This window comes from Ischnura elegans, chromosome X, assembly GCF_921293095.1.
Source record: "Ischnura elegans chromosome X, ioIscEleg1.1, whole genome shotgun sequence".
Lineage (NCBI taxonomy): Eukaryota > Metazoa > Arthropoda > Insecta > Odonata > Coenagrionidae > Ischnura > Ischnura elegans.
This window is the reverse complement of record NC_060259.1, coordinates 115,292,709-115,319,184: the sequence shown is the minus strand read 5'-3', so window position 1 is coordinate 115,319,184 and position 26,476 is coordinate 115,292,709. Positions and strand designations below refer to the sequence as shown.

General features: G+C 37.6%; 1 protein-coding gene and 1 long non-coding RNA gene across 12 annotated transcripts in view; one reads left to right on the top strand and one right to left on the bottom strand.

The window, feature by feature from the left end:
• Positions 1 to 26,476, bottom strand: part of LOC124171709 (rho GTPase-activating protein 190) — a 647,547-nt gene that overhangs the window by 98,320 nt on the left and 522,751 nt on the right. The gene's annotated exons all lie outside the window — the stretch shown is intronic.
• LOC124171712 lies at positions 12,919 to 14,314 on the top strand. Its single transcript, XR_006867918.1, has 2 exons — positions 12,919 to 13,685; positions 13,831 to 14,314. It is a non-coding gene; the product is annotated as an uncharacterized LOC124171712 (long non-coding RNA).

Below are 26,476 nucleotides of genomic sequence, written 5' to 3'. Positions count from 1 at the left end.
CCAAGGCCACTCAGTTCCCCTTTGACTTTCGACTGGTGAAGGGGAGGGGGGAAGATAAGAAGTTTGTGTAAGAGGCGCACCCTCATTTTCGGCTGCAATTTCTGGGAAAAAAGGTGCGCCTCTTACACGCGCTTATACGGTAATTCCACCGAAACATCATTTGAAAGACTTGCAGGAGTAGGAAAGGGAATGCATACAGAACATTTACGGTTAAATTTGAATACACGCCAAGAAAATTTTGAAAAGAAAATGAGCTATTCGGAGAAGAGTGAGGTTATCATCTTCCACATACATATTTCAGTAGGAGGATACTTGCACCAATATACTCTTGGGTGTGCCAGTTGGAGGGTAATAAGTTTTTCCAAGATAACGCTAATGCGCTAATGTGTCCTGAAGTAAGCCCGTGAGGTGCACAGGGCAGACCACCTTCATGGATCCTGGCCAGAGAACCAAGATATGAAAGTAATTACCTGGGTAGAGCAGTTATCTTTCCATTCATGGTATGGGCTGCATCGCACAGCAGGGTTCTACAGAAACCATCCCTTGTATAGGTAGCGGAATGCAAACAGAGAGTTAACGGCTATATTTGAATACACGTCCAGAAATTTTTGAAAAGAAAATGAGTTATTCCGAGAAGAGTGAGGTTATTTTCTTCCACAAATTTCAGTAGGAGGCTACTTGCACCAATCTTGTATTAGATGTGCCAGTTGGAGGGTAATAAGTTTTTCCAAGAAAACATTAATGCGCTAATGTGTCCCGAAGTAAGCCTGTGAGGTGTACAGGGCAGACCACCTAAATGTAACCTGATCAGAGAACCAAGATATGAGAGTAATTACCTGGATAGAGCAGTGCTCTTTCCTGCAATGGTATGGAATGCTTCTCACAACATGTGTCTACGTAAAACATTCCTTATTTGTACATTAAATTTACGAATTTTTAGGATATGCATTAATAAGTATTTATAACGAAATTCATTTATAATACGTTTGTATTCAAATGTTGATAAGAGGTTACAAAAAATAGTCGCTGTAATTATGGCTCACGACAAAGAACTGAGAGAATCATATTTTATTACATTACGAGGGCTTTTTTTCATAGTAGTTAAATCAAATATTTTATCGAATTTCATCGCAAATGTACACTTAAAATGTGGCAAACGGAGTAACATATATCTTTAGATGTAAATCATTACAATATCGCTCCTATAAATTTGCTAGTAATTTTTAAAAATAACAACTAAACATCTAACCTTAGCGTCTCCAAAATTTGTTCTAGGTGATGATAAACTCCGTTAATATGAAAGCTAGAGTTCCGTTTAAAATTTGGAACCGATCAGCAAAACATCCAAAATGTAATTCTTGGCATTGAGTTTCTAAAAATGCAACATTTACGTTTTTAGTTATTTTAACTTATAAACAAATAAATGACCATGAGCACCTTCCTTGAGTGGGTCACTAAGCGCCGGAATGGGCCGAGATATTCCCCACGCGGACAATAGGAAAGGGTCGAACCTCTCCCGCCGAGGGACCCTAATGGCGGTTGGGACCCACTTGGCATGCTTTCCTCGCAAAACCGTGAAAACACGGCCTTCGGCCTTTAGCTTCGAAAAATTCAAGCCGTGAAAACACCGCCTTCATCCCTTAGCATCGGAAAATTCAAGCTGTGAAAAAACGCCCTCCGTAGGGAAAAGGTTAACCCTCCAGCAGGCGCGCCATATTCTCTGACAATTGGCGACTCAAATCACCACTAGCGGCGCTAGCGTCAGTGACGTAATTTTCCAAGATGGCGGACACATTGGTGATAAAGTATGTTGCTAGATTAGATCGCAACGAGCGTTATATGGCTATTTTGCTCCATCTTCTGCTATATTTTTCCTTAATATCTATCGAGTTATTAAGTATCTTATTTGCACAACACAGTACAGAGGATTTTCCGTATGTAGTGCTCTTTTTCATTAAATATACATATATCGTTTTTTGAACCACTCTCCATTACATTGGTGCACATTTATCTATTCCGCTGGTTCATTATTAACTTCATTTTAGAGCTCTATCGTAACTTGTTCTTGTTGTAAAAATTTCAACTTGTAAAGCGTCATGGAAAACACTAACAAGACGATGGTCCCACCGAGGAAAACGATGATGAGGAGAAATTAAGCGTTTCTCAATGTTATTCGGTGGTCTTATCGAACTCTGAAATAGGAACTCCGTTCCCATACATTCCCTTCAGATTCCTTTTTTGAAACAGGTTATTCCATAAAACTTCCTCTTTTAATACCCATAGTTTAACTGTGCTATTAATGTCCTCACTTATTTTTACTGCAATGGCTTTGTAATTATAAAACTGCATGCTAACTAAACATTACTTCATAAACATTTTATCATTGCTCTCTAACAAATCACTTGTGTTACGATTGGGCCCATGATTGAACTGTGATTTAAATGTCCTCACTTATGTTGACTTAAATGGCTTTGTTTTTATGAACCTGCTTTCTATCTGAACCTTATTTCATAAACATTTTTCATTTCTCTTCCTAAGAAATCACTTGTTTGATGATTAGGCCCATCATTGAACTGTGATTTTAATTTCCTCACTGTTGTTGACTTCAATGGCCTTGTATTTATGAACCTGCATGCCAACTGAACCTTACTTCATAAACATTTTATCATTGCTCCTCCTAAGAAATCACTTGTTTGATGATTAGGCCCATGATTGAACTATGATTTTAATTTACTCACAGTTGTTGACTTCAATGGCTTTGTATTTATGAACCTGCATGCCAACTGAACCTTGCTTCATAAACATTTTATCATTGTTCCTCCTAACAAATCACTTGTTTGATGATTAGGCCCATGATTGAACTTTGATTTTAATTTCCTCACTGTTGTTGACTTCAATGGCCTTGTATTTATGAACCTGCATGCCAACTGAACCTTACTTCATAAACATTTTATCATTGCTCCTCCTAAGAAATCACTTGTTTGATGATTATGCCCATGATTGAACTATGATTTTAATTTCCTCACAGTTATTGACTTCAATGGCTTTGTATTTATGAGCCTGCATGCCAACTGAACCTTGCTTCATAAACATTTTATCATTGTTCCTCCTAACAAATCACTTGTTTGATGATTAGGCCCATGATTGATCTGTGATTGTAATGTCCTCACTGTTGTTGACTTCAATGGCTTTGTATTTATGAACCAGCTTGCTAACTGAACCTATTTTAAATTGACTTCAAAGTCCTTTATGTTATCCACCTGCCACTTCTCTATGTAGTGTACCACAAATGTTTTTCTTTCCTCCCAAGTTTACATCCCTGATCTGAGTAGAAAACCCATCACTTAAGTAATAGTCAACACTCATATAAACTTCATAACATTGGTACTCTCTACCTACCTCTTTCTTGTATCGTGTTTTCAAAATGTCCAAAAAGCATAATAAAAAATTGAATTCACATAAAGTTTTCTTCAATTTTGCTTAAGGCCATCCTAACTTTCTGTGGTATTGCTGGTACCTTAGCTCATGGAATCTATTTTACCTAGTTACTTGTTCTTAGCTAATTTTGATGAATAATGGGGGAAAGAGACGAGGACATTGACAGAAAGTAGTAAGTGGGCTGTGATGATGAAAAGTACATTGGAGTGGAGTGGTAAAAAAGTAGGTGTTAAGGTAAGTACTAGTAAACAAATTGTTGCAGTATGGAGAAGAATTTAGTCCAACTTAGCAATTGCAACTGTATCGTAGATGAAAAGAAAAACTTTTTTGTATTCTTTTAATGTTAAAATAAGTTGTGTTCACACAGTTGATCCGGAGTCAATATAGTTTATTGTCTACATGTTGCACCTTAACTTTATTTAATCTATCCACTCCACCATCACTTTATAAGAGTCCAGTCACACTAAGTGACAGCCATCGAGGGGTATTTGTAAATTAAACTCAATAATGCTGGCCTTGTTGTGGTGGGGCAAAGGCCTCGCTTTGCAAGCTGAAGGTCATGGGTTCAAGAACTGCCTGAGATGGTTATCCTCTCCAGTGCATGGGTAGTTGTTATTGTACATAATTAATTTCTAAAATACTCAATGTCCAAATGGGTCCAAATAGGCTTTTTAGGGGTGCCATTAAGTTTTATAATTAGGAATGTATTATCAGTACAGTTGGGGTTTGTTGCATTCTAATTTACCAATTTCAGTACATCATTTTAAAAGAGGGCTTTTCCTCTGTGAAGCAGTTGTAGGAATTAGGGATAAGGATTGCCCACCAATAATCAGAAAAATTCTGTACTTCTCAGACCCCTCTCTAACAGTAAACTCTCTATAAATATTTTATTGCCATCCCCACTTAAAACTTGTATTCACCACCATATATATATAGGAAGCATCAAGTCAAAATCGCTTAGTCAACATTTGAGAGTAAAATCGTTCAGGTTGAGTCTATTTTGAGTATTTTTTTTAGGGAAAGGGGTCAGTGAGTAGGAAGTAAGAAAGAATTAAGTGGGCTGGAATGGTTACTCACAAGTACAGGAGCTGCATGATACCATTAGGTCAGGTCTGTACTTAAGCATGCCAACTGGATGTTTAGTTATTAATTACTGGAGAAAAACCAAAAAATCTCTAGGTGGAGAGGTAAAATAAGCTATAAGTGGAGGGAGTGATGAAGGAGAAGGTGCAATTGGAAGAAATGATTGCATTGGCTTATTCAGTCACCATATCCATATTGCACTTCTACCTTATTTAACCTCTCTAATCCACCTTACTCTTCATTGGAGACTTATAGATAAGCACTTCTCATCAAAAATACATAAATAATGTTAAGGCATCCAGCTGGCCTTATAAGAATAGACCTGACTTCAACTCATCGTTTGAGAGTATGTTAACCAACACACAACTATCAGTAGAGTGTCTACAGAACAACTATCAGAGCTATATGAGTACCTATTGATACTGAGATGCTTCTTCTAGGCAATAGAAGCATATATAAGAAGCATGGTGAACCAAATGGTACATGACGTATGGTTACAATAAGATACATTATTATCATCAAAGGTGGTGGTTTATTATTTAGCTCACATAGCAGGGAGAGTAACAAATGGAAAATATTTCTAGGTATTTATATAAATGATTTCTACATCAAATATCATATACTCTGAGGAGCTCCAAAGAATATAATATGAATGTCCTAAAGGAGAGTCAACTATAGGTGATAGTAATATACTATAGTAATATCACTTGGTTATTCTGTGGGAAGCTACTTCTGCAGAACTGGGATTAAAAATGGAAGAAAGTTTGCATCAGTTAGAAATGGTGTTTTTTTTCAATCAATTAGCCGTAAAAATGTGATTCCCATGCACAATCTTTTTGATATTTCGATTGTTAAGTTTATTTATTTATATTTTGTTGTCATCTGTATGTATCATACACCAGATGGGGATATTAACCTTAGTGTAGATAATTTAATGATCCTGCTTGATTAAGTGCTGAAAACTATAAGGAATCTTTGATTTTATGAGGTGAAGTTAACACTGAGTTCTCAAACGAAGAACGTTATCAAGTAAGAAAATTTATTAATCTAATGAACTGTTTCAACTTAACTCACTGCACCATGTCTCCAATTAGGATATCAAAATACAATGAATGTGTTTAGAGGACACATTCTCCCTAAATAATATTTCTTGAAGAAGAATTTCCACCAAAAAACGCGTCCATGACGCCGAGAGATGCCAATCATTTTCACCTTGCCCATCATTTTCCTCTTGAATGAAAAAAGGGATACAAATGAAATGTACGACGAAAGTAAAATAAAGAAGGAGGAATGAAAGGAATTAAACTATAAATACTTGAGACTTATTAAGAGGTTATTACAGTTAACTTCTGAGAAGAAATAATGGAAATGACTGCAAGCGAAGTTCGAATACGTGAGAGGCTGAGTTGTGAGAACAGAAAATTCAGTTACGTTACAGTTAAGAGTTACATAAAATATACAGTTTTGGAGGTATCACTGAAATGTGAGATAAGCGAAAGATCTATTAAAGAGGGATAATTGTCAGGAAAGAAGCCAACAGGCGTCAGGGATTACTATAAGGCACTACGCAGCCTATATTCGGCATATGAATTACACGTAAACAGTCCACTCCATCACCATCTCGCTGCTTACATTTTTCGCCGGTAGTTGGCGTCTTCCGGGCTGGAATCGCGAATAGCGGGCACGCGTGGCACTAAGTGCAACACATGGTTTTCCGCTGATTTTAATAATAAAAACTTGAATTAAGAAGCGTACATCCATTACCTTGTTTTTTTAATCTGCTATTCGACCATCTCTAGTTTTTTACTGTTATTACAAACATTAAAACGGGACATCATAATGCATGATGAATCCTAAAAAATATTTGAGCAGTAATATTTCTGCATCAAAATTTCTGTAGTATTACCAGTGTTTCATTTATGTTATATGATTTCCATTCTACCAGGGTCTTTCCACCCAAATTCAACAAGATGATTGCCTCTTTATGGCACCAAATTTGGCATGTTACATTCATTAGATTAGAAAATAGAAACCCCTAAGAATTTTTGTAATAGGTACAATGATTTACAAGATATTGCAATGTTGCTCAACCGAAATTATATGAAAGCATCTTCACATTAGACATCATACAGTGGAACCTTGATCTATCGTTCCTGCATTGATCATTTCCCCACTTATATCATCTACCATTCCTGATCCCAATTAAAGTTCCATACAAACGATATAATTTTTCCTCACATTCATCATTCCCTGAAGCAGAGAGGAGAAGAGAGGGCCAGCCTTTATGGGGAAAAGGATATACATTTGTTGTTGTGAATTGCTGTCGAGAGAGGGCAGTGGCGTACTCTCGCACGGGTAAGCTGACCTTGGGTCCTCTCCCTCCCTTCTTTCCCCTCACTGTTTGACGGGGGGACACTCGTGACATTCGACACCTCAGTCCGACGGGAGACGAAATCAGATCGGGCTGTGTGAGGGAGAGAGCTGTTGGGACAAAAGAAGCATGGATAGGAGGGATTTTTTTATCGCCTGGCGAGCTGCGTCTTCCACAAATCCTTCCCTCATCTCTCTGCTTGGCTCTTCCCGTTACTACTGAAAACACTTTTACAACATGCAGCTGTGAATAACTGTTGAAACAGTCTCATACAGTTCAAAGAATGCGGTCCGAAGGCAAGAGAGAAAAAAAATTCAGGGCACCGGGACCCCCGGTTACAAGTGAAAAATGAAGCATCCTTCATTATTGAAAACTCAAAATTATGTAATCTAACCTTGAATTAATCATCGCTTCCGCAAAAATATTATCCATCAGTCCGAAAGAACAGATTCTTAAAAACTGAATGCATCTCCATTCCGGGTCATATTCCTTTAGGGTATTTTGTTCAATATTGATAAACCAAACGAATTAGCTATCAGTGAGAAAACTTCCGGGAAGTATCCACTCGACCTCCAGGGATTTTTATGAAATTTTGAGAGGAGATATGCACGAATATCGAATGGACGTTCAGAGGATTTCAATATAAGACAAGGTCTCAGGCGTTATTTTATGGAATTACTTCATGTTCAATGAAATAAAACATAGTTATTTTATTTCATTTAACAGAGGATTTTATATTCAGCAATGTGAGACTCAATGAGTCCTTTGACGAAGTTCTGCAGCCTTCCGCAATACGGTACTGGCACCAAGGCAAATTTGAAAGATAATAACGTTTATAGTATTTTGTCGGAAGAGATAAGCCACTTTGTGAAACTTATTGGGCTCCATTAAATGAGGCAATTAAATATTATCCGCTGATAAGTTGACGCAAAAGTGGAGACAAATTTATGAAAGTAGGAATCTTTCGTTCGGAGTTTCTTATTTCAGGAATGAAGAGCATATAAAACGTAAAAGTTGGCGCACAACAACATGCGAAAAGAATTACACAAAATAGTTCACTATCTCAATCCTTTTGATTAACTCAAACATTCTCCTGCGAACAGATGTTTTTTATATACGCTGAAAATAGGGTATTTTCGGACAAATTCTAAATTAAACGATCACACACACACTCCTACAAAATATTTTTCCTCTGTTGGAAGTATTTTTTAACGTCTGAAAACATTTTACTAGTTTTCAATCGTAGGGAAAATAGTCCCTAACAATGGAGGAAATTGAGGGCTTTACTTCGGGAAAATTATTTATAGAATACATGTCAGTGAAAGTATCTCCGGAGGGGCTCGTCAACAGGTCGTTAGCAGCTAGAACTTTGAACTTTATGTTGCACACTGGGAACAAATACTGTACTAACATTGAAAATCAATATTGTATTGAATAATTTGTTATCTAAGACAAACAATTAGTTTTGGCTCGTTACATTCTTTGCAAAAAGTCAATAAATATCTAAAGTACAGAACATCAAATATTTTGTAGCCTTCAATGAATGGATAACTCAAAATACTTACGCGATGGCGGTTTAACCCTTTCACTCCCAAGCATTTTTCAATATCCATACCCAAAATTCCCAAGGGTTTTTTTATGAAATTGTTAGTACTTTTTGTAAAAATTCTTATGGATTTATTTTAGGCTTTATAGACATGAAAAAAATCACACATATGTAGAAATAAATGATGTGTTCAGAAATGTTAATTATCATTATATATAATTTTCAGTTTTGCAATAATAAATTTATAAACTTAATACTTTTAAAAATGTTTACAAAAACCACAACTTTATGGCTTATTTATTCATAGTATTGTTTTTATTTTGCAATAATTGAAAACTGTATTTAATTAAGAATTTAGTTTATGACAGATCTACTTAATTTTTTATGCATAAACAGAAAAAATGTTGCCATAAAAATTTAATTGTTTAAATCTTTCTCAATCACTTTCGACCAGTGCCTAAGCCAGTCTTCTGTAAAAAACAATGAAATATGTATATACTCATATATATAGGCCTTAATTAATACAAATTATTGTTAGTTTAAATTATAGCTAAAGGAATTGTTTAAATGTTAACATTTCATTTATTTATACATATGAATGACTTATATATGCAATGCTTTTTCTATAAAAACGAAGGATAACATATATGATGAAAATTGTTTCACGGAGGATTTTTCATTATTTGTTCAAGTTATTTATGTAATAAGTACATAGGTACACTTTTGATTAGTTTATAAAAATATCACGTAGGAATAAATTTTTCCTTTTGTTCACAGTCACTCTTTCAGCACTTATGCTTATGCAAACCCTCCCCATGCAAACCCCTGTTGTATCTGACGCACACTGTTCTGGATCTTCTTCTTTGTTCCTTTATGCTGCAGACACAGCATCTGTATTCTAATGTCCCACCCAGTTTCCTTATTCCTTTCATCTAAATATACATAGAGCATCAAGTCTGAAGAGTCCATACCTCCCATATACTTGTTATATTCCAAAATTACTTCAGTTTTCACAGTTTTTTTCTCGCAGCCTTGTCTCAATTTTGTCACTTCACTATGCTTTGTAGTCGCCTTGCTTGAAAGAAGGATCACAGGTCCTCATTGAGATTTTTTTCCCTAAATGCACTGGCTAGAATACACCCGGAACGGCAAAACATTTTTTCCCCGATGGTGAACTTCTTTTTGAAAAATACGGGCAGAAATTTTCGTTTATTTGTAATAGTTCCGGTAATATATGTTCCCATTTGGTAAAGTTTGTTCACGAAGGGAACTGACATAAACAAATTGTCCACAAAAACATGGTAGCCTTAGTATAAATAATTGTTCATCTGAAGGAGTTTCAATTCCACTGTATACCCCAGCCCATGTTCCAGCCATTATGGGTGATATTTTCGGGAAAAATATCACACACCACTCAAGAAAGGCGCTAGACTTTTATGTGCAGATTTCGCAGCAATGATGAACTTTGACGAAAATTCAAATGACTCAATGCACAGAAAACACAACGCGAAGAAACGTATCCAAACCTCTGATACCCGCGAGCTGATGCAAACATAAGCCGTCGGGACTCCGCATGCAAACCATTAGATTAGTAACGCATGACGTTAGATGACGCATTCTCAGGAGTTGCCCACAAAGTAGGTGTTAGCAAAGCAGTGATACAATGAATCACTTACGTAGATAAGGAAGATTAGGATAAAAAACTGTGAAGCCATCACTTTCACGGCGACTATTCGGCGACGTTATCGGCCACTTGCTGAGGTTCGCTGAAAACATTTTATTCCCGCGCTACGCACGATAATCTTACTGTGTACTCTTCCTGTAAACAAGAAGTATTGTTTCCGTGTGAATAAAATTTAGTAATTTGATTCGGATAAGAAGATTCCTTTGAAATGTATGTCGATACCGAAGAAGGATTTGATTGTAATGAGGAGATGCCAAAATATAATTGCAGCGGGCGAGAGATTAGAGGTTGGATAAAATGTTACGTCGTGGAGAGTACGAAGTCATAGGTACCAATGTATTACATGAATAAAGACGCACGTGATGTAGTCAAGTGAATACAATAAATCACGCGTAAAAGCGTGCATAAGCTTGTTGAGAATATCATAAGGTCATAAGTCAGCCGCCGCGGCAATTTACGAGAGGAAAAAAAGAAGTTCAATAAGCTGTCAGTGTACATAAAAAATTATAGTCCAAGAACATTTAAATTAGAAAAATATTAAAATTTATCCTCTATATCACTTATAAACGAAAATTATAAACGAAAACTAGCATCAACGACGGACAAATTTTCTAATTTCGCATTGTTATAAAGTGGCGTAAGAATTTCGAAATACGAGTTACATTTTACAAAGAGTTGCCGAAATAACGGCCATTAAAATGTTAAAAATTTAAATTAAATTATATTTAAAATACTTAAGGATAGAAAAATATGTATACATTCATTATAAAAATAAATTAAATAATTAAACATTATAGTTTTTGTGAAATATTGTTCTAAGCAAGCGGCCGATATATCGGCCGCTTGGGCGTATTGGGTAGGAAGGCCACGGCCGATATATCGGCCGCTTGGGAGTGAAAGGGTTAAGGTTTTGGACGTTGGATTAAGTCCACAAAGTTTTATTTGTGATCAGGGAAGCTGAAACAGAAAAGCTCTAAAAGACTTGGTCGTCTCGTTTGAAAATCCTTATTTCGAGGTAAAAAATAGAAACATTTATTGCATATTAGATGTGCCTCATCTAGTCAAATCTTTAAGAAATAACTTACTTACTAGTGACTTTGTAGCGGATGGAAAAATAATTTCATTCGAAAATATCCGCAGTGTCCATAAGAGCGACACTTCGAGCTCAACCACAAGAGCGATGTGGAAATTAACGCCGGCTCATTTGTGGCCAAATGCCTTTCAGAAGATGTCAGTGAAGCTGGCTACTCGAATATTCAGTTTGTCCGTCGCCGCCGCAATCCGTGCGAGTTGCTTCACAGAAGAGCTGATACTATCATCAGCTACCTCTACTGCGGACTTCATTGAGATGATAAACAACATTTTTTATTTGCTCAACTGTAAATTCAATTCCCGCCTTTGTGATAGCAATATTAAAACCAAGGACCTGCTGCATGAAGGGTATCGGATAATGAGTGGGATAACAAAAGTAGACGGAAGTCGACCTCCGTGTTTCGACGGCTTTCTTTTGTCGATTAAGTCAATTATGGCACTTTTAGAATCTAGTGAAGAGGGAGTTGCGACAGCAAAACTAAACCAAGACGCCCTGGAAAAATTTTTATCCGTGATGAGGCAGAAGGGGAGATTTAATCGCAATCCCACATTAAAGGGATTCAGAACGAGCTACAGGCAAGTTTCAGTGCCGAAAGAAGTTTGCTGAAACCTCCTAGATCTTCAAGCTACGACTTGGATGATAGCTACATGCTGGACATACAGAATGAGGAATGGATTAGATCCATGGAGCCATGCTCTTCAATTTTGCCTACCGATATGGAAGAAGGTGAAGAAGACACTTCAACAAACTCCTCCGAGGAGTATGTTGACGTCAACTCTGATATCGGAACGGATGTGATCACCCTCCAGGATTGCTCCGACGTATACTTCTCAGGGTACTTGGTAAGAAGAAAGATTTTCCTGTCCCAAGTGCAAGGAAATGTTTGTACACAAGGAGGACATGAGCGATAAGTCTCAACTCCTAATTTTATATAAGACCTTTCCTGGCCTGAAGAATACATCTTCTGGTCTTCATTACCCATCCAGTGACTTTTTTGTTTTTACTAAAGCTGCCTTGAAAGTTTCCAAAAGAATTTTCAAAAAATTTCACATAAACAAAATGTAAGAAAAAATTTAATTTCTAAGTTGAAAAGAAATCTGAAATAGAAACTAGAGGGCCACACCGACGCGAGCATTCCATTTGAATGTAAATTGCATCTATTCTATGCATTTGACCTGCTTTTTACGTGCCCAATTTAAAAAATTGTAAATGGATGTCAGTCAGTAAACGCAATTGCAGAGATAAGATAAGAATTTTGTCTCATAAATAAAAAAAAGTGGTAAATATGTGTTTGTAGTAAAAAACTGAAGTTAGTACACTCTTCTTTACACAAATCATGCTATTTTATTCTCTCCATCAAAAAACTCATTTTTTATAAAATTACTCTTTACTGAAAATATTCTCTGGAAATCTCTTGAACGACTATAAAAACGATATCGAAGGTCATCGGATTTATTTATACCAAGATAGAAAGTAATTTTCAATGATTACAAGCTTGAACGTTTTGAGATAAGTTAGAAGACAAATTACCTTAACATGGCAATTAATTATATTAAATAAATTAGGGATGGGTCGAATAGTAGATTTCTCGAATTCGAATATCGAATTCGAATATTAAATCATTGCTCGAATACTCGAATACCTCGAATTTCGAATACCTCGAATACTAAACGATGAATGTGAAAATGTTTGACTAGCCCAGCCGGCACAGCAGAAATTCTTTACATAAATGGAAGAGAAAAAATGGAGAAAATATATCTGTAGAGAAATCACAGGGTAGGAATTTCCCTATCTTTTCTGTTTGCAGAGAGCCCACAAGATTATTTACGGCGCTAGCGCTAATAATGCAGTGAAATTACTTGTAAATCAGATTCAAAGGGCTGACGCAGATGGAGAGCTAATTAATATTTTTGTTCCACCATTAAAAAAACAATTATAACATACTATTTAGCATTTTAAATTCTCAAAGTGGACCATTGTGCGCGAAAGGTTGTTATTGTGATGAGTACAAATGCTTCGATTTTAAGAATAACTTAATTCCCTTAGCCCTAACGATAAATTTCATTTCATGTTGACATTGGTACAACTTTATAATAATTCATCTGCACGTAATAGGTACGTTTTAGGGGACGAGATGTCCTTAATACCCAACTTTGAGATGTTTCTCGTCTGCTAACCGAAAGGCATAAAAGAAGACTATCGATTCATACAATCGATATGATTGAAATCGAAATGCTGCCATGCTGCTCGAGTAACAACAACTACGGTTTGAAACGGTTGCAATCACGAATGTTTTGAAAGTTGTCTCTATTATTCCTCGTGCTGTATGAGTGAAAGCGGTTGAAAATGAAGTATCTTTTACCAATGGAGTAACGCAGTAGTCTCTGCACTGTCTCACGCCCTTGAATTTACGCAGACGAGTATGTAAACAATAGGATCTGTATTTGAAGCATGGAAGATGTTGTTTGAAGTGAGTATCATTAATTTCTCTTATGTTCTCCATGCTGACTAGCATTTACTAATGCAATGTTGCTGGAATAACCTATTATATAACAGTATTTCTTTCCATGTTCGTTATTAATGTATGAATTTTGCAATTTCAAATTATTTTTTAGCGGAATAACGTGAGTGGAACTCGTTGGTGTTGTTGTATCCTAATAGTCCGGCATTTCCATCGTCCTATGTCGTCTATGATGTTATTGCAGTGCTAAATTTACCCATCTAACGTCAAGATAAGTACCGTATAAGTCATATTTTAATTGTTGTCACCTAGGTTTGTTTTGATTGTGAAATAAGTAGTATATCCCAAGTGTTGTGAGGATATGACGAAAATCATCATTTCGATATGAGTATTTTTTTACCTATTCCTCGACATTGGAGGTGAGTTTCGTTCTTTTCTCGTCATCACGTTTAACAGCTATACCATACTTCTTTGCAGATATGCTGAAAACAGGGGAACTGTGGGCCCTAAATGGAGCTTAATGTGGGAAAGGATGATGTTATTGCAGTGCTAAATTTACCGAATGAACGGGCAGATGTCTAAAAATTATTTCTAAATTACGGTGTAGATGTGCCCAAATAAAGGTATTTTTTTAGAGACTTATGATTTTTTGTGTGTAAAAATGTGTGGAAACCTCATCCCGCTTAGAGTTAGCAATAAAGGTAGTAATAAGTGAGCATCGAGTATTAGTCGCCGTTAGTTCGTTGCATGGCCTCTACGCGGCGCCCTACTCGCCGTTAGAGAAATGATTTCTCTTGTATTTAGGAAATCTTTCTCTTGGATTTCTCTAGTTTTTCTCTAACTTTTCTCCTAGATATACGTATATGATTTCTCTTAACGTATATGATTTCTCCGTTTTATACGGAAATTATACATATATTTTGGTTCTATTTAAAACGTTGTGCCGGCTGGGTAGGTCGCCTATGCAGCAGGAAACCCAAGATTTTGGCGAGTAATTGTGATAGCCTTTAAAGGATTCAAACAGGAATTTAGCTGATTAATGGAATATTTTAATTTTATGTAAACAATAGGGTAGTTTCCTTCATTAAAGAAAATGAAAGGTATTGATTGTGATTCGTTACCCACCATTAGTGTATTCATAATATACAAATTATTTCGTTCTAGAAATACCGGTTTAGACTAATGGCAATGTTCAATTTTACCTCATCTGAAAAAGGCCAGATTGGCGCCTATGCGATGCCACTCCACGTGACATCACAGGGACCTAGTTTCTACACGAGAGGATCGGAGTTTTACATCGTCTGAAGTTACCAATGCATGCATGAGGCACAGAGCTCAGGGAAACATGTCTTAATAATCACACAGTCTGTTTGATAAGGTATTAATAATCCTTATTTAAGCCAAGCGCTACCAGCTAGCATGGTACTCGGCTACCTGCTAGCATCCTGCGTCGTAATAGCGCTCAGAGCCTCGCCCCAAGGTCACCTCACTTGCGGCATCGGGAACCAGAACGACGTCACGCGGAGTTTTTCCCGGCATTCATACTTACCCGTCGCGTTTTCGCGCGCTTGAAAATTTTCACTTTTAATTTAATCGCGAAAAATAGATATCGTCTTATAAAACTCTAAAAGCGTTAAATACGTACTTCAGGAGTATTAATATTTCGATTTAGGCAATAAAAAATAATAGGAAACCACCCTATTTGAGCATTACGCCTCCGTCGTATTTCTTCTTCTTCCCGGTATTTATTTTCCTGCGCAAAATGCTTAAATAAAGTCAGAAATATGTCGTGTTTGGTCTTATTCTTTTTTAAATTACGCGCACATTACTAATATTTCAATCCAATAAAGGTGTAATAACAATTGCCGAAAGTCATTGTTAGACACCTTTCGGGCTAGTAGATGACTCATGCAGCAGTTGACCTCGAGAAAGGGGGAAATTCGAAGCAGGTAGGTAGAAAAAGGTCAGTGGGTGAGAAAAGGGGGTGGGTGCGAGACACGTTTTTATTTTTCTCGCGTAACTTGATATTTTTTTGAAGCTAAGGTTTTTGTAATACAATCCCTGCGCGAGCTGGGATCTTTTGTTTGACTTCGGAGAAGAGGAAATCGTCAAGAGTGGGTGAGGCGAATGCTGAATGGAGGGGGATAGCAGATCGTGGGAAATGCGCCAATGTCACTATCCCACGGCACTGAGTTCCTCCCTATGGTAGTTTCATCTCCTGGGGAAGATTCAAAATAAGTGCCTGTCATTATTAGCCACAAAGGACACACGGCAAACACCTCCTCTCATTTTATCAAAAGATGGATGCGGGAAAATGGTCAGTGGGGAGAAAGAGGGAAGGGTGAAACACGATTCTATTATTTTCCGGTAACTTGATATTTTTTTCAAAGCTGAGGTCTTCGTAATACGATCCCTGCACGAGCTGGGGCATTTTTTGTGTTTTCGGGGAAGAGGAAATCGTCTGAGGGGGTGGGGCGAACGCTGAATGGATGGGGATAGCGGATCGTGGGAAATGCGCCAATGTTGCTATCCCACGGAACTGAGGTTCTCCTGATAGGGGACACCTGGGATTTTCGGATTTTTTTCATCCGATCAATTTCGGTTCCCCACGTCGAACTCTCTTCACCGCTCGAACCCGTGAATTTGATGTATTTCGTCAGCTTGCCTAAAACGGCGCTGCATGCACTAGACGACTAGAGTTCTCATTTTTCCGAGTCAACTACCAACGACGTGCGAGCGACAGTGTATGACGCGAAATTCAAAGTATTCGAGGTATTCGAGACGGTACCTTTGGCATAGCTATTCGAGATCTCGAATATCGAATACTTACTATTATTCGAGGTATTCGAGTATTCGCGGATACTATTCGCACATCTCTAAAATAAATACTATATTAATTTCTTAATTAGTAAATCACGGCTCCAAAATTCTTGGAATCAATCATAAGCTGAAACAGTAAAGTTAACGGTTCACTTTCTAGGATATTTGTCTTCGAATGAGGTAAAAATTCTTTGGCGCCGAAAAAATTCAAGAATTAAGAATTGAGTTCGACTTATTACGTAATAGACGGATAGATTCAGGGTGTAACTTGATGTAACTGTATTGAACTACACAAAAAACTACAGTAGCAGAGAAAAAGCTTCAAATGGTAACTCAGGTGAATAGTGGCAACAGCTCTCTGAAATATTATATACTATCAAAATATGTATGGACTGTCTTGAAATATTTAATGCCCACATTGCACTAAAGAATTTTATAAAGATGTTTTAAACGGCCTACGTAAAATTGACAAAATTCAATGCGGTCAAGTAATTTTAATGTTGTTTTGAAAAAATGCAGACTAATCGAAAATGATGGGAAGTATATGTGAGCGTGGATATGGAGTTTCTATCGGGAAAAATAGAAACCTAGTCGCAAAAATGGTTTCCTCATCTATGAAATATTAATTTTCGGATTTTTGTAGAAGTGAATGTTGTGAAAACTTATAAAGCATCCCACACTGGTGTTATTAAAAAAACAATACGATTTAATTACTTACCACAATAGGGATACCAGAAGATCTTCTCCATACAAAGACAGAAATTCAAGATTCATGACGCGGTAAACGCAGAAGTAAAATGATAGTAAATGGTGCCTAGAACCTTGAACACTGAAAATTGTGTTATAAATTATGATACAGCAACCGATGTTTTTTAGAGTATATGTATACAAGGGCCGACAAGCCCTTCTACAGCAGACAAGTCTTCCTACAACCAAAATTCTATTCTCTCGAGAAACCCACTACTCATCCTCCGAAAACATTGTCTTTGATCAGAATACCTCCCCAAATTAGTGAAAATAAACTTTATGTTGGGTAGCAAGGCCCCAGAATTCGAAACCACCTCATTATAAAGACCCAAGGCGAAATTCGTCGTTCCAAGCCGTCAAAATTTGCTTTATTTCCTGAATAAGTAAGTAAGTATTGAAGTTACAGCGAATCAGTATTCTCCTTTAGGGATATGTAACGAAGGAGTACATATTTCCTAGTAAGCATTGACAAAAATATCCTTTCCCGCTCGAGAATTTTCTCTCCGCGCGCATGGAGGTTGCGAGAAGCTCGGCTCAGTGGCGCCGTAATATTTTTTCGTAATATCAAAACCTTGTAACTCCCTTCCAAATTGAGATAGGTAAATGATTTTTTCACTAAAAATAGCTATATAGTTTTCTTCAAATTTGATTCACAGCATATAGGGACCTATGATGTAAGAAACGTAAGTTAGTAGGCGACTACTTTTTACCTTACACAAAGTCCCAATTTTCTTGTCCTGGTGGGTGTAACATCGGTATAACAATTTTTTTCCCAATAACTTTAAAAAAAGGTGAAAACCTTCAAAGAGAAAATAGTATGAAGAAATTTATGCAGAAGATTCAATTCAATACACTCAACGGTTAGGCGGCAATTGCGAGAAGAAGACAAAGTAAAAAAATACACGTTTCTAACGGAAAGTTAAGGAAATGTTTTTTTATAGCTTTTGTTATAACTGTTATTGAAAAACTATTGGTACCAATGAATGAAGCGTCTTATTCTACATTAGAATGCATTTTTTAACTAATGCAGGGCGCAATCTTAATTTTCATGCTGTAATTGACGACTTTGAACCGCGCTCCCAGCCTTATGGAGAATAACATGGGAAACGAATCTCCATAAGAAACCATACTGTCAACTGAATGTGGAGCGCTTTATACGACGAGAGTCAAATAGCCCGCGCGATTGGAGCTGTGAGCCTTAGAGCCATCTGAGCCACAGCTCCAGAACTACGTCAAAAACGCATACGCTCTGATAACATGGGCTTGGTCCTCCTCTCCTCGCCTGAAGTATCATTTTACCATATTGATCATTCCCATAAAGGGTCCTAATGTATTATTTTAGTGCATCCATTGTTTTACAAAAATGAAAATAAGTATTTACAATGTGTCATTGAGGGCAAAATACGACAGAGACTTGGCATTCAAGAGGAACTCGATTTCCTAGCAGTTGAGCATCTCAGCAGTTGATTCGGCATATCTCACTAGTCAGAGTCACTGACAAAGGGATATCATAGAATTCTCTGACATTCATGAAATTGCTAAAACGTCAACGTTCTAGCAGGTAAATAAATAAGCGACCTCGTGACACCACTTTTCAAATCAACAGTTAGAAATATGGAATGGATGGAAGAGAATCGAGTCACTCAATGATAGAGGAAATATTCTTCATTTTAGAGACAAGTTACAATTCAAAGGATGACAGGTCAGGGAAAATACTGCGGTTGTCAACGACAAGAGGTAGGGAAAGGTAGTAAGGATATCACTGATAATAAAATACTTTATACACGAGCCCATATATGTGGAGGGAGAAATGGATAATCTCTTACCAATTTGAACGGGGATCTGATGATTGCATTAAGTTTTTGCATAAGCACCTTGCTACCTTGCTATCTATCCACGAGAGAGGCAGCATCTGGCTGTCTCTTGTCCTGGATGCTCTTAATCGTACACTATGGGCTTGAACTAAATTCATGAGAGAGTGTATGAAGGGCTTCAGTCGGTGCCTAGCGAGTGTCTAAGCAACAAACAGTAGAGAAGAAGCAGCGGCTGGGATTAGACATGACAGCATTGACAACAAAGATGAAAGTGAGGAAATAATTCGACCACATTAAATGAATGAATGCAGGGTACCCTCACCCATCCTAGAACCTTTCTTTTCTTCCCCCTCACCCTGCCTCAGTTCGAGACCCTAAAACGACCCTCCAACTCACATCTCCAAATCCCATTCACAATTTCCAACCTGGAGTTACAAACCTCTCAAATTTCGACTTTAACCCCACAGATTTAGCATTACTCAACAAAGGGCTTAAATTTTGTCCACCACCCCCCCCCCCCACAGCCTTCAATATGCTCGCTTCTCGTCACCCAAACCCCATTCTCCATCTTACTCCCACCCTCCCCTCAAGCACTATGATATATAAGGAAAATCTTTAAGACTTTTTTCACACTTGAAAATGTCGCTGTAATGACGAAACGCGTAGTGTAAAATAAATCTATAAGTGGAAATATTGCAATGTGTCATTTCAACAATATTACGAACTTCCACCACATCGTGCCTAACATCATACAAGATATTCGTAATGCTAGCATAGCATACCAGGCCAAACTTTATCTTAATCTCTCGATTAAGTGCCGCCTCGCTGATTTGAACATCTACTTCAACGGCCAGTGTCTTAAGGAGGGAGTTACTCCGAAGTTTGCCACCATTAAATTCAACAGCAAATCTCCGGCAGCCATGTACGCAGTTCGCGCAGCAAAACGCTTGTGGGTGAAAAAAGAGAGACAAATTTGGTTCGGAAAAAGAGAGGCTATGTTTCATTATCTATTTGTGCTACACTCTGAGCTCAACTATAATTTACATCACTTAGAATTCCAAGCACTCGACGAACGGGTTAGACAGGTGGTTCGTGAAGTGGGTGAAAGAAAGCTGAAGGTGATCAAGAAGAAATTGGTGAACCTAAAAAGGAATAAATTCACCCCCCGTGTTGGTATCCCCCCGAATCCCATTCACAATTTCCAACCTGGAGTTACAAACCTCTCAAATTTCGACTTTAACCCCACAGATTTAGCATTACTCAACAAAGGGCTTAAATTTTGTCCACCACAACCCCCCACTGTGACATCACTTGAAAATCCAGCGTGTGACTGTGAAGTGGCCCTATCCAAAGAATCGCCGGCGATTAAGCATCAATTAGCAGACATCATTGCCTCCCATGCCAACAGCAAGAAAACCCACGACCGCAGAGAGACATCCGGCAGCCAAAGAAGAACCGTGCGGAGCCTCAAGGGTGCAATAAAGAAGAACAACCTGGTCATCTGCAAGAGCGACAAAGGGAATGGGACAGTGATCTTGAAATGGGAAGACTACATCAGTAAGTGCCAAGACTTTCTAGCCCAAAACAAGTGTGAAATTCTCCCGAAAGACCCTACACCTGCATTTAACACCCGAGTAAAGAGTATGATAAAATCTTGCACCTCACTCTTTAAAATCAACGAACAATTCAGAGTAATTTCAATGAACCCTGAGGCACCAAAACTATACGGACTTCCTAAACTGCACAAACCCAATGTTCCAATTAGACCTGTTGTATCAAGTAGAAACTCACCCGCACTAAGCTGGCCTTCAAGCTGAACCACATCTTCAGAGAAATTACTAATTTTAAAGCCAAATATTCAATAGAGAATTCAATCACATTAGCGAATGTACTTAAAAATCAAGTAATACCTTCTAAAGCCAAACTAGTATCTTTTGATGTCACAAATCTTTTCACTTCCATCCCCGCACTGGAAGCAACACACTTGGCGAAAGAAATTCTACTCGACACTCCTACACCAAATGAGCTAATTCAACAAATCTATGCGCTCATGAACCTTTGCGTGGAGCAAAATTATTTCAGGTTTAACAATCAAGTTTTTAAACTTCCGGAAGGGCTTGCTATGGGTTCCCCTTTATCTCCCCTCTTAGCGGAGATTTTCATGGATAACTTGGAGAAGAAAATCTTTAACTCAAACCTAACCATGACCAATAGCATTATATACTGGTATAGATATGTAGACGACATCTTATGCTGCTGGGGAGGAACTGAAAGACAACTTAACACTTTCTCTAACTTCCTGAACTCTTTACACAGTAATATCAACTTCACCATTGAAGTGGAGAAGGAAAACAGCATCAATTTTCTAGATTTAACTATCAAAAGGGTGGAGAAGAAACATTGTTTTTCTATATACAGAAAGCCCACATGTACCGACATAGTGATTCCAGCAGACTCTCAACATCCCACAACACACAAACTCTCCAGCTTCAGATCCATGGTACACAGACTAGTGAATATTCCTCTCACAGAAGAAAATTTCCTCAGAGAACTTAACACCATCAAAACAATAGCGACTCACAATGGATACCATACAACACTAATTGACAGCCTCCTGAACAAAAAACAAAAACAAAAAGCAATAGAACTAGTGACAACACTTGCTGATGCATCACCCAACGAGGAAAATACACACAGATGGTGTAAAATACCGTTTCTCGGCCCCCTATTGTACCGCATAGCAAAAATAATTCCGAAGGAAAAATACAGAGTTTCGTTCTACACACCGATCAACATAGGTAAAATCCTATCAAATACAAAAGAGAAAACCGAAATAACGGAAAGAAGTGGCGTGTACAAAGTTTCATGTGGTTCATGCAACGCGGCATATGTGGGACAAACTGGCCGTAGTTTCATAACCAGAGGTAAAGAACACGAGCGAGCTTTTAGAAAAGGGGACGACCGATCTATGGTGGCAAAACATCTCTTGGAAACAGATCATTATTGCAACTTTGACTTAGAAATACTCCACACGGAAATAAAAGGGAAAAAATTAGACTCCCTGGAAATCTTAGAAATCCAAAAGTTAAAACAGATGAAGATTCCATTGATGAACGAAAATCTTTTTCATTACCCCTCGCCGTTACTGGCGATACAATATCAAAAACACAGACACATACAAAATACAGATCTCCCATGAAATGCCAAAAGTCATTCCCAGCCGCTCCCCCCTTTTTTTCTTTTTTTTCTTTTTCTTTCTTTTTTTCTTGACACATGTTTGGACCCTAGATTCCCAACCGTCACAGTTGACCCCGAAAAAATACGTTACTATATCCAAAGGTTTTTTAAAAAATTTTTGTACAAACCCTTTCCACACTACACCCCCACTTTCACACCGCAGAAGAACAGTAGAAGAAGGACACGAGGTCAACTACCCAGGAGGAGAAGATCATCTGGGCGAGGACGCTATCCGGACAACCACAACCCGAAAGAAGACAGTGAATGAATGCAGGGTACCCTCACCCATCCTAGAACCTTTCTTTTCTTCCCCCTCACCCTGCCTCAGTTCGAGACCCTAAAACGACCCTCCAACCCCCCCCCCCCCCACAGCCTTCAATATGCTCGCTTCTCGTCACCCAAACCCCATTCTCCATCTTACTCCCACCCTCCCCTCAAGCACTATGATATATAAGGAAAATCTTTAAGACTTTTTTCACACTTGAAAATGTCGCTGTAACGACGAAACGCGTAGTGTAAAATAAATCTATAAGTGGAAATATTGCAATGTGTCATTTCAACAATATTATGAACTTCCACCACATCGTGCCTAACATCATACAAGATGTTACATTAAATGAAGTTTATACAGCTCTCCAAACATTAAAAAATTTTGATCTGGTGAATGATCTGGACTCCTAATTTAGTTCTCATTCATATAAGTTGGACGCCATGGTGAAAGGGGTAATAAAGAAGAGCAAAAAGCAAAAAATTAATGGATTTTTTAAACTTTTATCATTCCATGTACACTGGAACCTCGTTAAAGTGAGTATGTACAGGCTGTTATGAGACCCCCACCATTACTAGAGATAGCCGAAGCGCCATCAATTGACCCTATGACTTGCATGTAAAAAAAATCGTTTTTACGAGGCTCTTTTAGTGTTGGCACTCGCCATAGCGAGATTTTCCATCGCTGGAAAACCTACACCAAGAGTCCCTAATCTCTGTAATTGCTGGCTATCTACTAGAAATGAAGTTTACATAGAGTGCTCAGTTTCAAAATCATGTGGTAAACTGTCGTTTGATAAGTAAGTAATTCATTTTAGTGAAAATATTGTGGCATAAACATTCGCGACTGCTAGATCTTTTGTTCCTCGGGCAGCAGAAAGCAGTCGACAGCATACCTGGACATCCTTGAGTTCCATGAACAGAGAACATGTGAAGGTAGACACCACGGCCAAAAAATGCAAAATACGTCTAAGCGAGAAAATAAAAATAATGGAGCAACACGAGAGTGATGTAATTATTTTATCACCCCATTCGCTCTTCACAATTAAAAAAAATGAAGACAAAATAAGATCTGCCATGGTGCAGGAAGGAAAACCATCACAGCAAAAGCGCCCGAGGAATGCTAAACAAAAAGAGTTATAAGCTTAACTTTCTCCAGGTGGTTTTGCCAACTTCAGTCCGTGGTAATTATGCTGAGAAAGTGGCTATGCTTAACTGTTTCCCTACTAATGATGAAAATATGCAGCAGAACGTTTCTTGGCCCTGGAGACGAAAGCCAAAGATTTTCGTCGGAGATTTTCCAATGCAGGCAAACCAATGCTGAAAATGTGTTTCCTAGCTTCTCCTTAGTCAGTTTTCGACATAAATATTTGTTCTTTTCTCAAAAAATATAAACTAACAATTGAATTCCTTCTCTTTTGAACAGCATTTAAAAGTTTTGGACAAAATCGTACGATAAAAATTAACTTATATCTTGATTTCTATAAAAACATCAACATGGAAATTGTTGCTGCATTAAATGCATTAATATTGACTATAGTCAAAGTCTGCAATTTACATGCAAGCAACAATTATCCATACAGCTAATTCATGTAAACAAAGCACGATTGACCATGAACCAATGCTGCTGGTAGGGTCATTAACCTGGAAAGGAGGGAGTCCAACTATGCTCGGAGTCCGAGATAAAGCTGAGTCCCCACTGGGAGGGGTCGAAAAAGGTTGGAGCTGAGAGTGTGTGATTATCCCGGAGACCCTTCTTAATGATTGTCCTGCAAAAATGCTCCATACCAGCACCTCGATTGTGTAAATGTGACAGCGATGACGGCGATAGATGACCATCACGTTCTCCTATCACGTTCCGCTGTATCATGCGATCATGTAAGCCACCGTCATCGCGCGTATCATACAGGTACGAGCGCGTGAGGTTGGTATCATTGAGAAATCTGAAGAGCCAATGAAATCCTTCGACACATCTCTGTCCGAGAATACGTCGTCTGCGGAGAGTTTGAAATAACAATAACAAACAACTAAAACATAAAATGGAGGCTGTTCAAAGCTAAGTACTTCGCTTCGCCAATAGATAATATTATGATAAAGTACTCGTATTATGGTAAAGTTATGGGGAAAGTGTAGTATTACTTTTCGATGTGTGATAACATAATCTATTATGCTAATGCTCGCCTGGAGATGCTGCAAACTATTTGCTATATCGTAGAGAATGGTCGAAAAGTCCTGACCTTGGATTGAAACTAATTAATGTTGAAATGATAATGGAAATGTAATCGTGCTAGCGATTTGAATGTAAGTAGTTAATAGTTGATTTATGATGATTAAAAATCGAAAAGGAGTTTAACAATGTTGATGTGTTGGAGAACGTACTTGGCAAATGTTGATAATTTAACTTCGATATAAAGTAATTGACGTTTGAATCACAGATGTACTTCAATTAGCAGTACTTTCCAATTTGCTGTGTGAAAATAAAGCTGCTCAATCGAATTCACCACCATGCGCATTAGGGTTACGACTTTTTTGTAACCCCATATTCCTGTGCTATAAATTGATGAATATTTGTTCAAAAGTAAAGGAAAAGACATTATTTCTATTCAGTTTTTGAAAAAGGTCACCTCCAACCCAAAAAAACTATTTCTACCATAGTAGCGTATAAGGTGAAAAAATCATTTTGTGGCAGTTTTTTATTTAATTTACAAATCAAATTATAATGACGCAATTTTATAACACCTATGTAGTAACACACATCCTTCCAGTGGCGTGGCGAGGGGGGAGTTCTGGACCAACCCCCACCACCGAAATATAAAACACAATTACTTCCCCTCGTAAAAGAAAACAAAATATTGAAATATCATGAATTTACAAAAGATTTCTTTGACAAATGAAGTTTTTTCCATATGAAAAGTGTTAAAATTAGTTTTAAAACTTGTACTTGCTACCCTGTTTTTCAAAAATTCTTCCCCCTGGTTTCGGGCCCCTCCCCTCGCGCACGTAATTCATGGCTACCCCAGTGGATCTGGCCAACTGTTTTAGATTAATCTAAAAGTTCTGAGTAGCGAAGTTCTTTTTTCTGGTAAAAGAATAAATGACAAAAGAGCTATTATTGCTTAGGAATTCCCCCTGGCATTACTTAAATTGGGTATTTTCTGAAACTTTACTGTAGGAAATCATCGGAAATGGAAAATCCGAGTTAAATGAAATAGAAATTTCATATGCTGACGTTATCCTGCTGATTCAGTAATATCTTCTTTGCCATTATTGAAATTCATTCATTCGTAATTAATTACAAGTACCTGAATAAATGGATATTATCAAAGTTGGGATACGTCTCGTTTTCTCCGTCCTAATCCATTACTAAGCGAAGAACTCGATTAAGAACATGGTGCTGATAGGCAATGAATTGTGGCTTTTCTAGTTCCTTTTCTGCAAACACTGAATAACAACTCCATTCTTTCTTCCAGTATTCACATTTGTAGTGTCCGCAACAGTCATGTTTACACTTTTCCATAAAGTTTTCCATTTGTTGCTATTCCAATTTCCATTTTTTTTTAAATTAGAAATTTTTCTAATTGTAGCGTTTTCTTCATTTCTCCTTTCATTGTAACGGCTTCTTTAATTGTGGATTTGTAAATACCCGATTGTGAAGGGATATCCACATTAATCCCGTCTTGAAATAGCTGTTTACAAACTTCTGTTGCTTTGCTGGTTGAAAGATGTTACTGATTTTGCTGCAGTTTTGGTTTCGCTGTACTTCATTAGTGTGCTTGGGGGTTCTTTTTCTTCGGAATCTTAATATTAACTCTCTGTCTCTGATACACAAGTTGAAATACTTTTTGCAGTTGCTGTTGATGAAATAGATGCCAAAGGCATTTTTTTTCATTAGGATGGATGTCTAGATTCATTACT